Source organism: Solanum lycopersicum, chromosome 7, assembly GCF_036512215.1.
Source record: "Solanum lycopersicum chromosome 7, SLM_r2.1".
NCBI lineage: Eukaryota > Viridiplantae > Streptophyta > Magnoliopsida > Solanales > Solanaceae > Solanum > Solanum lycopersicum.
In genome coordinates this window covers 11,153,110-11,169,071 of record NC_090806.1, presented here as the reverse complement: position 1 = coordinate 11,169,071, position 15,962 = coordinate 11,153,110, and the positions used below count along the sequence as shown (strand labels likewise).

Genomic DNA, 15,962 nt, shown 5'->3' with positions numbered 1-15,962 from the left:
TTTTCTAAAAATTTTGTAGGAAAACCGTCCCCGACAACAGTCAGGGATAGTCATAACAATGTTGAGTTTTCATGACTAATTGGGATAAGACACAGCTTCAAGAGAAATTAAGAAAAGAATAAAACAAATAGTGGTTACCACAAAAAACAATCACATTCAACAGACAGTACAAAGGTCGACAGTTAAAAGGATACAAAAAATAGCTTCAAGTTTATCTAAATTTTAATATTGTTTTGTGTCTTTGACAACCCTTCTTGTGCTCGATATCTATTTTCTGAAAAGTAAAAAAAATTTGTGCATATTTTCAAAAGCATATTCACGATCTGTGCGAACTTGGTTCTCATTTCGGTGAGATACGTAGGCAGCCCTTCTTGGATTCGGTGTTATTTGTTCCAAAAGTAAAAAACAAATAAAGTAGTTTGTGCATATTTTACAAAGTCATATCTGCACGAACTACGCGAACCCGATTCTCATTTTAATGAGATACGTAGGCAACTCTTCTTGGGTTCAGTATTATTTTTTACAAAAATAATAAATAAAATAAAAATTTGTGCATATTTTCAAAGTCATATCTATATGAACTACGCGAACCTGATCTCTATGATATACATAGGCAACCCTTCTTGGATTTGGTTTTTTTTTTTAAGTAAAAAATAAAATAAAATAGTTTGTATATATTTTCAAAGCCTTATCTGCACGAACTAGGCATACCTGATTCTCATTTTAATGAGATATGTAGGTAACCCTTCTTGGGTTCGGTATCCATTTTCTCAAAAGTAAAAAAAATAGTTTGTGCATATTTTCAAAGGCATATATTAACGAACTACGTGGACCTGATTCTCATTTCGGTAAGATATGTAGGCAGCCTTTCTTGGATTCGCTATTATTTTTTCCAAAAGTAAAAAAAATAAAATAAAATAGTTTGTGCATATTTTAAAAGTCATATCTGCATAAACTACGATCACCTGATTCTCATCTCAATGAGAAACGTAGGTAGCCCTTCTTGGGTTCGGTATTCATTCTTTTAAAACAAAAAAATTGTGTATATAATAGAATAGTCATGTCTTCGACTTAGTTTAGACCAATACAGTTAGGATCATGTAAAAATAATCGATATGATGGAAATGATTGAATTTTCGATAAACCATAGATTGTTTTAGTACCTCTCTTTTGTACTTTTGTAATGCTTGAAAGTTATCTTGCGGACATTCAACATAAGAATAAAATCAACCTCATGATTTCATGTGCATGGTATGGAGATCTTTTAGATCAAAATTCAATTGCATCGCACTGTTGATCTAGAACTTGGCCCGAATATTTTTTGAGGCGAAATCTTGAGTAATGTTTGGTTAGGGAAGGGATTGAAGGCCTTTTTGACACCATTATGCCTTTCAAAGCCAACCAAATGACATCAATCTCTAGTTTTTCCACTTTTGAGCCTCAAACCTTTTTTTTTAACAATCACATTTGAGTCATTACCCTTTTGAGTGCTTATATGCACTATCCCTCTCTTGGCCCAAACTTGTTGAGTGCACCAAGAATGTGCAAATTATAGGAGAAGATCCATGTTTGAAATTTCCAAAAGCAAAGATATCAAGTAGCCCAAAGAAAAAGAAGCAAAAAGAAAAAGGAAGAAGACTTGTAGAGAAAGAAAAAAAAAGTTGAAAGAAATAAAGAAAGACAAAAATACTCCTACAAGGTCAGTGAAAAATAAGAAAAAATACTCCAACAACAGAGGAGAAAAAATCAAAGGAAATGAGTGAAAAAAAAGATCCAAGAAATGAGAACTTAAAATAAGTCTAATGAAAGGGGTAAAATAAAATAAAAACTTCAAGATATAAAGACTCAAAAGAAGTCAAAGAGGGAGGACAATGTAAGAAGATCTCACGCCAAAGACGTATCAATCATTAAGGGCACAAATTCAGTGTGACGCTCAAGGAGGAATTAAGTCACTTTATCCCAAATAAATATCTTACCCATCCCTAAGCCTAGGTTACAAGCCAATTACAAGCTCTACATTATCTCATTCCAAATGTTCTCACATTAGTGGAGATTTACATAAAGCCAAACATATGGTATCACAGTTGTATGCACTGAACATTCTTGTGAGTGTGAGTGCAGTTTGAAAAAAAATGTCCTAAAATCAAATGTTTCAAACATGTGTGAAATAGGACCGGACTTTGTCGTGAGGGCACTTGAAACATGAGAATTGGTACAATTCAATACCTGTGTTTGAAGTAAGATGAACGAATCTAATTGATCCTTAAGTATGTTTGAGATACCACTTGAAGCAGTAGGAATTACCTTGAATTCAATTTTAATTCAAAAAAAAAAGAGGATGATGAGATTTAACTGCAATTCTAACTATTGGTACCAATTGTAGTAAAGATTTTGATTGTCTTATCACATTCTTTATTTCTCGAAAGAAAAGAAAAGAAAAACTAAGCAAGCACCTACCTTTTAATATTTTAAAACCTTTTTTTAGAGTATTTCCATTAAAATAAATAAATAAATAAATAAAAATTGGCTTTTTGAGTTGTTTATTGTAAAAAGTATCATTAGGTTAATCTTGTATGTGCGAGAGTCCTATTTTACTTCATGGGGTGGTCCGTCCCAAATATATGACATGTCTTTTATCTATAGGCTTTGAATATCACATGGAATATTATTTACTATTTTATCATGTTCGTATTGCATTTTCTACTGATGATCTTGTCTCAAATTCTTTGCAGTATTCATCATCTACAAGGTTGGAACTACATTTGACCTGATTCCTAGCTCAACGAGATATGTAGGCGTCACGATGGCTCGGTCATATAACTAGTGTGATTTTTCTTTTTCCTTGTAACTAACTCTGGGAAAGAACTTCTAAGAATATCTCAAAAATTAAGAATGAAGGTGATATCTCTAGCAAGTCAAGATTAGAGATCATTTTGAAATTTGTCAAAAGTTCTAATAAAGACAGAATTTTTGAGGAAGACCTCAAAAATACCAATAAATACTCAGAGAAATTTGATAGTCAACTTCAAATGATTCTTCAGCATTTGAAGCTCAAAGTCAACTTGCAAATCTCCAGCATTGTCATGGAAATCCAGCAGCTTCTCGTAAAAATCCTTAATAAAACATGAGTCACAATAAACATAAAAGTGTCGAGATTAAAATATTGATTGCTCACATGTGTTAAAATGACCATGCTTTTTACACATTCTCTTTTAAAAATATTTTCTCAAGGTTGCTTGACTAAGTCGCTAGCTTAAGAGACATTGTTTCTACTAATTGTTTCTTTTCAAGTACAGGAACAGGTGAAAGCATTGGGGAGATGAAACTTTCAAGACAATCCCCGAGTCATCCACCTCGTTACAGTTGGACAATCCTCGAGCCATCCATCTCGTTACAGTTGAAGATCCCTAAGCCATCCACCTCGTTACAGTTGGACAGTCCCCGAGTCATCCACCTCGTTATAGTTAGACAATTTCCGAGTCATCCACCTTGTCACAGTTGAACAATCATCGACTCATCTACCTCGTTACAGTGGACCATCCCCGCGCCATCCACCTCATTACGGTTGGACAATCATCGAGACATCCACCTCACTACAGTTGGATAATCATTGAGCCATCCACCTCATTACAGTGGACAATCCCTGAGCCATCCACCACGTTAGAGTTGCACAATCATTGAGTCATCCACCTCGATACAATGAACAATATCTGAGCCATCCACCTCGTTACAGTTAGACAATCATCGAGTCATCCACCTCATCAAAGTGGACAATCCCCGAGCCATCCACCTCGTTACAGTTGGAAAATCATCGAGTCATCCACCTCATTACAGTGGACAATCCCCGAGTCATCCACCTCGTTACAGTTGAACAATCATCGAGCCGTCTACCTTGTAATAGTGGAAAATCATAGGGTCATCCATCGATTGCATTTGCATTGCATTTTTTATTTGCCAAGAAGGCCATTGCATTTTTCATTTTCACAAAGAATAATTGCTTTTTTCATTTGTCAAGAGGGAGATTGCATTTTTTTTTTGCCAAGAGGGCCATTACATTTTTTATTTACCAAGAAGGCCATTGAATTTAAGACGCATCTATTCGGTGGTTAAGAATGTGCACCATATCTTTTAAATGTTCAAGTCGGTAAAACATCCGTGAAAAGATATTTGCATTTAAGTCGCATCTATTCGGTGGTGAAGGATGTGCACCATATCTTTACAACGTTCAAGTCGGTGGAAACTTGAGTTGGAAGATATTTTCATTTAAGTCGCATCTATTTGATGGAAAAGGATGTGCACCATATCTTTTCAATGTTTAAGTCGGTGGAAACTTCCATTGAAAGATATTTGCATTTGAGTCGCGTCTATAAGGTGATGAAGGATGTGCACCATATCTTTTCAACGTTCAAGTCGGTGAAAAATTGCGTTGAATGATATTTACATTCAAGTCGCATATATTCTATGGTGAAGGATGTTCACCAAATCGCTTCAACGTTCAAGTAGGTAGAAAACTGCGTTAAAATATATTCGCATTAAATTCGCATCTATTCGGAGGTGAAGGATGTGCGCCTGTTTCTTCCATGTTCAAGTCAGAGGATACTTGCGGTGAAAGAATTTTTATTTGTCCTACCAATGAACATACATTCAAAATCCTACGAATGGATCATCTTTTTTCATTTGTCCTACCGATGGACATACATTCAAAATCCTACTGATGGATCATCCTTTTCATTCGTTCTACCGATGGACTTACATTCAAAATCCAACTGACGGATCATCTTTTTTCATTCGTCCTACCGATGGATATACGATCATACCCTTCCAAATCATTTTACATAAGGATCATGTCTTCGGACAAATCGGGTTTGTCAATTTTTGTTGTCCACAATTTCTTTCATCAATCAAATCCAATGAAAGGGACAGCTGTTGACACCCAATTTTTGCCTAACATTTTTAAAATTCATAATTTTTAAGTTTTATTTATTTAATAGGAAAAATGCACAAGTATTCCCTCAACCTATGCCCGAAATCTTAGAGACACACTTGTACTACACTAAGGTTCTATTACCCCCTGAACTTATTTGATAAGTAATTTTCTACCCCTTTTCGGCCTATGTGGCACTAGTTTGGAAAAAAAAGTCAACCAGCGTTGGACCCACAAAATAGTGCCACGTAGGCCAAAAAGGGGTAGAAAATTATTAATAAAATAAGTTTAGGGGGGTAATAAGACCATAGTATAGTATAAGTATGTCTAAGATTTCGGGCATAGGTTGAGGGGTACTTGTACATTATCCCTATTTAATAGTTTAAAATGATTTTTATATATAAATTGAATTAAGTTTATTGATAACTATCCTTATGATCATCGAAGCTCCGACAACGATGAAAACTCCAACCCACCACTAACAAACAACTCTCCCTTTACTCTCTCTATTGGTCTCCATTTTCATTTTCTCCGACCAAACAACCACCAACAACCCCTCTTTCTTTTTCTCATTTTTTTGGACCAAAACAACCACCAAAACCCAACTGCTCTTCTCTAAAACAGCAGCCAGTCTGCCACCACCAAACACCCTGACACACGACACTCAAAACTACCCAAACGACCTCCTCATAACCAGACCCAAAAAACCCTTTGTTTTTCTCCTTTTTCCGGTGAAAAAGTCACCGGAAAGACTCCACAACGCCACCATTGGCCAGCCACCAGACCCCTCTCTTCTCCAACCAGAAACAAGAGTCAAACCACCACCAGAGCTTCGCCAGAAACCATCTCTAGCATCCTCCCTTCACACGCTCAACGAACCATAACTCATCACTACACCATGGAATCCATGACAAGATCCAACGAGCACAACAACGAATGGAGCAAAACAAACTCCAGTCATTATTTCAATGGCATCCAGGAAGAAACAACAACAACCAGTGAGGTAGAGACCACCTTGGGTGCTTTTAGATCTGCTCGGATTTTCAATTTTACAGGCGATGACTCAATTTTGTAGGTAAATTTTATCCTCACCATGAGTTTATTGATATTTTCTCTCTGCTTATCTTACTTTCTTTACTACTTGTTATTGCTTCAATATTGTTAGTTTGTTCTTATTTATGCTTAAATATTTGTTCATTTTTATTGTTAAATAATGTTTATTTGAGATTGATTATTATTTTAAGGAAAATGCACAAGTACGCCCTTAACTCATGCCCGAAATCCCATAGACACACTTATACTATATTAAGGTCCTATTACCCCTCTAAACTTATTTTGTAAGTAATTTTCTACCCCTTTTTGGCTTACATGTGAGTTTTAAAATGAAAGTCAACTAACGTTGGACCCACAAGATAGTGCCACGTAGATCGAAAAGGGATAAAAAATTATTAATAAAATAAATCCAGGGGATAATAGGATCTTTGTATAGTATAAGTGTGTCTCTGAGATTTTGTGCATAGGTTGAGGGTTACTTGTGCATTATCCCTTTTTTTTATGTTGTTACTGTTATTGTTATTTGTCTAGTTTTATTATACTCATGATAAATTATTCTTGTTCATTCATCTCTATTGCATTTTTTTAGTTTATGAAAATCATTATATTTTTCAAATATATATACCATTTGGTTCTATTTATAATTGCTCAGAATAAGTTAATAGTTATGCATTTCTCTTTTGCTTAATTTTTTTTGTTGGTTGTTGATTATGTTACTGTTATTAGTGCTGGTTTATGTTGTTATTTTTCATTTCCTTTTCCTCTTTATATTTGTGTTAAGTATTTGTTAAAATGGCCAATGAGAAAATCTCTCCGTCGATTTTGGAGACCTTCACATTGTAAAGGACGGAAATTTAGTTTATGTTTATATTTTTATTTGTCAAAATTGGCCGATGAAGAAATTAACGCCGATTTCCAAGCCTCCTATGTTAATAAGACGAGTTTTTGTTTTTAAGTTATTATTTACTTATTCATTTTTATTTATATTTATTTAGTACTAACTCTTTTACTAACTGTCTTTACAGGTACATCGAGTCGCTTTCAGTCGAAGCTATTCGAATTGTAATTTTATTTATTTGTTGCTTATATTATTAGTGATAGGCAAACTTAGGTCATTTCTTATTATTGTTTTAATTTATTTTTTGTGTATATTGCATGCCTATTATATTTGTTTATAATTTTGTTTCCTCCTCAATTTGAAAAAAAAATGAATTCAGTTGGGACCCAAATTTGTGGGTTTCAAAGGGTGTCTAACACCTTCCCTTCAGAATCACTTGAATCCCTTACCTAGAACTAATGATTTCATAGATCACTTAAATGGTTTCCTAGTTTTTCCAAAAATTAGGTGGCGACTCCTTTACAATTCGTTTATTCTTAAAACTTTTTTAAAATTGAATTAATTAATTATTTTTCAAGTCACCGTGATATTTCGCCCTATTTGAATAGAGGTGGGATGTAAACAATGGCCTTAGAGACAGTCCATTGAGAGTTGATGTTCTTGAAATTCATCTCGATATTCTTTAATGTTTGAAATTTTAGATGAGAGATAGAGACTATCGCACTAGGTGTGTCAAAATTTGTAAATAGTAAAATTTGCTTCGAGAAAACACTTATAAAGAATGAAAAAGTATCGCAACAATCATATTTATTGATTTCAAAGTGCTAGTGTTACAATCTCTATGATTCTTCTGATTTGTCTTTTCATATATAAATTCAAGGTTCTTAAGCTTGATCTTGAATTTGGAACTTGACTTATACTTCAGTCTAAGGGCTTTCGAGCTTGGTCTTGAACTTGAATGCTTAAATTATTGAATGTGTAAATTATGGAGAAATCTATGACATTTGATCCACAAGTTTTATTTGGTTTCTTGTTTAGAATTTTTCTGATCTCTTTTCAAAATTATGAGGACCCCTATTTATAGTTTTAAAACAGATGAGTTGTACTGGTAGAAACAAGTTTTATTTTGGCCAATCAAATTTAAATGACATGACATATGGATTTTACGAAGTGAACTTGTTAGTTTAACACATGACATGATCTATTAAATTCTCTATTTAACTTGGCATGCCGCATCATTTGCCACGTGGCACCAAAATTAGCCTCTAGGATGTGATAACATTGTGCTTAGCAAATTAGGCTCATCTGTTGTAGCTCGATCACTTAATTTAGACTTTAATTACATCTGTATTTATTGAATTTAAATAACCAAGTCAATCATATTAATGCATAATATTTATTTGGACTAATATTTCATAAATTTAATATAATTTGAATTATTTTTAAAATTTATTTTATAAACTTTAAATAAATGCAGTCACGTCATTTGTTTGGGTACGAAATTAAAGAACTTTACAAAAACTTTGCAAATGTTCGACTATCCTTTAAAAATATTTTTAAAAGTACATTTTTATCGACTTTTTACTAAATAAGTGGCACTCAATATTATCAAATATTTATCAAATAAAAATATTTTATTTTTTAATAATAATTAAAAATAAAAATATATTATGTAATTTAAAGGTAAAATGGTTTGGTGGACCATGTACTTATACCCATTTGTATTATGAACCCTTCCATCACCCATTTGTCATATGAACCCTCGAGCTCATTTAAACTCAACCAGTTGAACCTTTCAATTGATCGTGATTCTCAATCACGTAGATGTCACATTTCATGTCAGATAAATTTGGCCACCTCATTTTATTTTTATAATAATTTCTTTTTGGACAAAACATCATAAAGTCTTGATGCAAATTTTACAAAATAAAATTTAATCTATTCTTTTAAATTAATGTTTTGGGTCTCCCTACATGATCATGTGTCATTTCACCGTGAAATGGCCCAATCGTCGGAGAAAGTTGTCGCTACCACTACCCTTCTTGATGGCGAGACCACAAATACTCTCTCCCTCATCTGTCTCCATCTTTGCTAAAAGGTTGAATTCCAAACGATTAGGTTAGGGCAGGGTGGAGTTCAAATTCCAAACGATTAGGTTAGGGCAGGGTGGAGTTCCTCTTTAGCACTGTTCTTTTAGGTGTAGTTCTGTCAAGGCGCCAAGATCAAACTATAAGAACTCTTTACTATCTGTCGAATCTACCTATGCTCATACATCTTACAGGCATTGGAATTCCTGACTTTCAATCCTAACTCTTAGTCGCGCATCCGCTGTGAATGGAAGAAGTTTATGTGGTGTCACGGGTAATTTAAGTGTTAGTCTAGTAACTACAGTTATTGATTCGATTACCAATCCTTTACCTGTAGTTAGAAGACCCTCAAGGCTGACGTTCTTTTTTTTGTTACAATGCTTCTACCCAAAGGTGATTAGTTACCAATGAAGACATGAATCGTCGAACGAGGTGCGGGTCAAATTCGCATCTTTGTTCCCTTTACTTACTTCAAGGGATGGTGTGTCCGGTACATGATTGGTTAATGATGATTCTCAACAGCATCTGTAAAATCTTGAGGCTTACTAGACGCACACTTTCACCATTTTTCTTACTTCCTTCTTCTCCAACCTCCACAAATCCAAAAATCATAAGTCGTAGCACCTGCTACTAGCCCCTCACCACTCTCGTGTTCCTCTTTGTTGTATTCATTTTTTCGTACCATCGACGACTCTTGCGAACCACCAGGGAGCCCCTACGCTCCCCATCCTCTCACAGGCGTATCAGAAGGCTAGAAAATCTTTCGCTACCTCCCCTTTACTCACCTAAAGAAGATGAAAGAAAGAAAATAAAGGGTTGGCTGAAAAAGTAGGTTGTTGGAAAAGAAGAAGGGTTCTTTTTTCTTTTTAACTTTATTATTTTATTCTCTTAATTTAAACATTTTTAAAATTTAAATATGATGTTTACTTGCCCTAATAGGCGTGTGGTCTTAATCTCTTACCAACTCAACCATATTAATGTCACATAAGGATGGTCAATGGTCACAGGGATTTGATATATTATGTTTTATTAAAGTGTAAGGATCCAAACGACAAAGAGGTAAGTAGAAGAATTCACAATATAAACGGGTACAACTACAAGAGTCTATCAAATCATTTGTCTAATTTAAATTGAGATAGAACAAGTGATAAATAGGATAGGATAGAGAAAAGTATGATAAAATTTGATTAAATAGAAAGAACAATAATATATATATATATATATATATATATATATATATATATATATAATTTTAATTTTTGTAGGAGAAAAACTATAATCAAATAAATTAAGAAAGAGAGAGACGAAATTCAATCACACACATATCATTTACTCTGCAACTGGATAGCCTACCAACTCTCTCTCTCACTATATGGACGGCAGGGATAAATAAATATTTTCCAACAAGGATAAAAAAGATAAAACTAACATCAAAATATAAAAAAATAAACAAAATCGAATAGCAAACACACGTGCTCTGTTTTCTCTTCTACATATACCTACTTCTCAACTATGTCCTTTTTTTTAAAAGATTATTAACACCTCCTTTAACCACAAAAGACACTTAAAGCATAACTTGTCTCCTTGTGCTTCATCCTCACTACTCCATCCTTTGTTCCTTAGAAGATGGAGAATATTGGTGAAGAATATAGGTGTCCAATAAGCAGGTTAGGTTGAATTTAGAGAGATTAAATGGATAGAATTAAAAAATTAATTGAGTTATTGACTCGCTCAAATATTTGAATTTAAAAAATCTAAAATGAACTGAATTAAAAATTTAATTGAGTGATAACCCACTCAAATTTATTTTGGCTAAGATGAGTTAGTTCAAATGGACTAAAAATCAAGTTGCATTAACCCTCATAGTCTCAAGAATTTTAATATGTTGTTATTTACTTTTTGTAATCACAATTCAACTTCTAATTGAAGAAAATTTTACAAAAAATAAGTTTTTAATTTTGAAGAGAAAAGTCAGCCAAAATTATACCAATCAAATAATAATATATTCAAGATGATTCACTTAACAAGTATTTTATGAACAAAAAAACATTGTTTATTTCTTTCGGTTATTTTGATCATAGAAAAGTAAAATTTTAATTATAAATAAAAAGAACAGATAGATAAATCTTAGAAGATATGAAGTAAATAATAATTCATACATATAATATGGGAACATATATTGCATCAATATAATAAAGAGTTTTAAAACGGATTAATATGGTTAAAATGAGCGCAATTGAAGATCCTTTTAGAATCATTTGTTGAGATTGAACCAATTCAAATTATCTCAAGTCTAACTTATTAAATTCTGCATAAATTGATCAAATTACCTATATTAGAGTTCATTTTGACAGTCTTAATGAAGAGTATAATAATTAGGAAAAACTACCTTGTTAGACAAATATTTCTACCATGTTTACTAATTATACTTATAGTTTGAAATAATTTATTATTTCACTAATTAATAGCTTCAATACAAATTTCATGTCAGATACATAAATTTTTGTTATCAGTTACACTAAAAATAGAAAGAGAGACGAGTGAGATAGGAGGAAGGCGAATAAACTACTTTATCTCTATGTATCTCAAATACATGTGAATCACACTAGATACATGAATCTGGAATACTAAATATAAGGAGAGAAGAGAGTGACGAGCAAGAGAGTTAGATACATTTAAATTCACTTAAATATAATGTATCTAGAAAAGTTACATTTAATTTTAACCTTATCTATTCGAGATACATATATCTAGACGTATTTAGACGCGTAAGATGCATATATATAAAGTCTAAAATCTGGTAAAATTCATTATAACACAAAATAGTATGAATTTCAAAATTTAAGTACTGGTGAAGTAGTGAAATTTTTGTAAGTTGCCTAAATAATTATTGGAAAACAACCAAGTTCTTACAATCGGAAGAACTGGATAGGTAAACTTTAATTGATGCTCTCTTTTGATTAGTATTTTTCTTTCTAGTTGGATGCGCAAATTGTTCGTTTTCTTTTTCCAATTATTGTTGTTTTTCTCTTGGAGCAAGAGCACCAAGAAATGGACAAAATTCTGTCTTTGAAGTGACAGTAAATAGGAAAAACAAAACTTTGTTGATATAAGAAAGATTTTATGTATTGACAATCTAACTTGATGTAATATGTCAATTACGCTTTTTTGTAGGTTATCTATTTTTATTTGACATAGATAAATATATAATTAATTTTTAAATGATCTTATAGTATGGACTAATAGTTTACAGTACATTCATTAAATATTTGAGAAAGAAAAATTGTCAGTACTAGCTAGTTGGTGGTTTTGATTCAAGAAGATGGTAAGGGATCTTTCGATACACGAATCAAATGATTATAGAATTAATATATTTTATTTTGGATATCTATTTAAGTAAAACGATGTTTGTGCAAATTAAATAAAAAAGATCTCGTAGAAATGTGATACCCACGCTCCTAAGGTTCAAGTAAAAAAAAAAAAAAGTAAACCAAGCGTAGCATAATTAAATATTTAGTAGATATTTAAGACACGTGCTATAAAATCACGATACGAAATCATGTTATGAAATCGACGTTTTGACATATAATTTCATGCTGACGTCGTCTCATGATTTCATATCATGAGATGAATTATATTCTTGGAAAATCATAATTTGATATTTTTAAATACAAAAATTAACTCATTAATTTATATTTTTGTAAAAACAACCCATATATATATATATATATATATATATATATATATATATATATATATATATATATCATTTATTTCACCGTAGATAAAATTTATAAATCATACAATTACTTTTTAAATTGTTTATATCTCATATAATAATCATTCTCGCTAACATAGAGTTTATTACTTCAAAGCAATTTCTAATTTATCATTTAATTTCACCGTGTGTGTGTGTATATATATATATATATACACACACACACACCAATTGACCAACAAATGGCTCAAGCTAACAATGTTGGTTCATTTTCTCAATCATATGAATGAGAAATACAAGTTTAACTTGAGAAGATTGTATGTATTATATTGGAAGATTATATTAAAGAATTGTACACTAAAACACATGTTAATGTTATTTTTTTTATTGAATTAAAACTTGGCCAATAAATATTGTATTTTCTAAAAATATTTTGTGATATTTAGTGTATTTTATTATGTGATTTTTATAAATTTGGTAAGATTGTCTAAAGAATTGAGATAATTTTTTAACAGTTTTACAATTTATGAGTTTTTTTTATGTTTAAGAGAAAATATACAAGATAAAAAATTTCAATTCATATGTCCAAATAAAATTTTAAGTTCATCTCATGATTTCAAGTTATAATTTTATATATTGCATGGACAAACGGACCTAAACTATAATTCCTTTAATTTTAATTTCTTTCAAAGAAAATTTATTATCTGACCGATAATAGATATATACACAATATAAAATTATGAATTACCCCTTTCTAAAAGGGCTTGTCAAAAGACTAGCATTTGAACATTTAAATCATTTTATTTCTTTTAATAGATTTGATAAATTATTTAATTGCACGGTCGAGACAATAAGTGGATTAGTTTTCCAAACAAACTTATAATATGAACTGTATTGATGATTAGGCCAAAAATGATATATGAATTAATATTCTATTAAACTAAATAAATACATGGTCGAATATTTCTCTGAAGGATGTGGGGCATTTGATAATTTGAGGCCCCATTAAGAAAGTAATATATTTATTATTGGTCCACTTGATAAAAATAAAAGTTTAATTATGTGCTTCAGATTATTTGACAGTTAGTTAGATTTATAAGTATTAGCAATGTAAAATTAGTAATAAGTGAATTTGATAATTTGAGGCCCCATTAAGAAAGTAATATATTTATTATTGGTCCACTTAATAAAAATAAAAGTTTAATTATGAGCTTCAGATTATTTGACAGTTAGTTAGATTTATAAGTATTAGCAATGTAAAATTAGTAATAAGTGAATTTAAGTATTAGTTTATGCAATGGTTAATTATTCTATATTAGTTCAACAATCTATTCTCTAAAAAATAATTCATATATATATATATTAATTCTATAAATTTTTAGATTATCAATGAAATATTATATTAATTTCATTTATAAATATCTTATTCCTAGTTTTCTTATTAAATATCATATAAGTTATAAAAAAAATTATTATATAGGAAAAGTTGTGCCTTGACCAGCTAACAATGCACCTCGTAATACATTAATATGGGATAAGGTGGCATTATTTTATTGTCAATGATTGGCAGTAAAACCCACACTCTACTTTTTTTGGATTTAGAATATCTTCAAACTCACCTCTATTTTACTCGTTATTTTTTTATATTTTGAGAGTAAAATAAAGAATAAATATTCTAATTTATTTTAATATCACTTTCTATTCTTTAATTATAGAGAGGTGAATAATAATTATTCAAATAAAAGAATTATTTTTTATTTTATTTTTTAATTATTTTATTATTATTTTTACTCTTACTTTCTAATTAACATATTATTATATAATGTCACTAATTAAATATCTAATATTAATATTTCTTTTTAAATGTAATATAATATTTTAAAAAAATATTTTCATCAATGATATAATTTATTTTTTTTATTAATTTTCATTATAAAGAATAAACACAATTAAAATGATAAGATGAAAATTTTAATTTAAAAATAAAATACATAATATGATAATTTAAATACAACATTTTAATACAATACAGAACATTATAATTTAAATACAAAATAAAATACAATATATAACATAATAATGAATTCAGAATGAAACAAGAATCATGCCGAAAAGATGTTGAACGTGCATTCGGAGTTTTACAATCACATTTTGCAATTATTATAAAACTGTCATGTTTTTAGGAAATGAATTGCTACATGAACAATAACTACACGTATTATATTACACAACATGATAATTGAGGGTGAACATGATCTTAATGCACCAATTTAAGATGTCGTAGAGGTTTCAACTCCAACGACGGAAGTGGCGGTAGATGAAAATCTCCGATTTGAACAACTTTTAGCTATACATAAAAAAAAATTAGGAACGATAATGCCCATTTTGAACTCCGTATGCATTTATAGAAGCAACATAATAGTTTCAAAAATTGAGTGCTTATGTAATTGTATTTCAATCTTATTAGAATTTGTCTATTAATTTGTATATTATGGCATATTTTCTTGAAATTTATGTTATTTAAAAATTTAGAATAAAATATTATTTTATATTAAATAAAAAATTTGAAAAAATAAAATGTTATATCACATGAAAATTATATAACGTAATTATTGGGAAAAGAAATAAGGAATTTATATTATGAAATAAGAAAATAAGAATGAAATAAAAATAATAATATAATATTAAGGAGAATTTTTTTTTAAAAAAAAATTAAAATAGAGAATTTAGTTGGAATTGATTCTCCGAAGAAATATAAAACGCTATATTTGAAGAGTAAAATAGAGGATCGGGTCGGAGATACCTTACTATCCTTTAGTCAGTACTCCCTTTGCCTCAGTCTCTTTTTAATTGTTTAATTTTGATTCTTTTATTTATTTGTTTTTTGATAAATAAAAAATTAATATTTTTAATTATTATATTTTAAATATCTTTAGAGAGAATACTTTTTTAAAACATAGAATTTAATAAATAAATAAATTTGTTTTGAAATTTTATCAATTGACATAGATAAAATGATAAACTAATTGATTTATTTTTCTAGTAGGTATATTAAATAAAAAATAAACAAATAAACAGAAACTAAGGAAGTAGGTTTTTCTTAAAAATATGTATTATGCTCACATAATAAACGTGAATATGTAAAATTCCTTCTAGCATGATGAAAATTACACAATTGAAAAATATATATTTTTTTATTTTGGCATGAAAAATAAAATAGTTAAATATCAAATAAGTTAAAATAGAGTAACAAAATTCAATGAGACACATATCATCAACTATGCGGCCTACCACACTCTATGTGGACGGCAGGGATAAATAAGTGCTTTCCAAGAAAAATAT

General features: G+C 30.2%; 1 long non-coding RNA gene across 1 annotated transcript; it reads left to right on the top strand.

The window, feature by feature from the left end:
- The first annotated feature begins 5,352 nt into the window (after positions 1–5,352).
- LOC104648200 (uncharacterized) lies at positions 5,353–7,250 on the top strand. The gene is made up of 2 exons (XR_742272.4): positions 5,353–5,999; positions 7,003–7,250. It is a non-coding gene; the product is annotated as an uncharacterized lncRNA (long non-coding RNA).
- Positions 7,251–15,962: the final 8,712 nt, after the last annotated feature.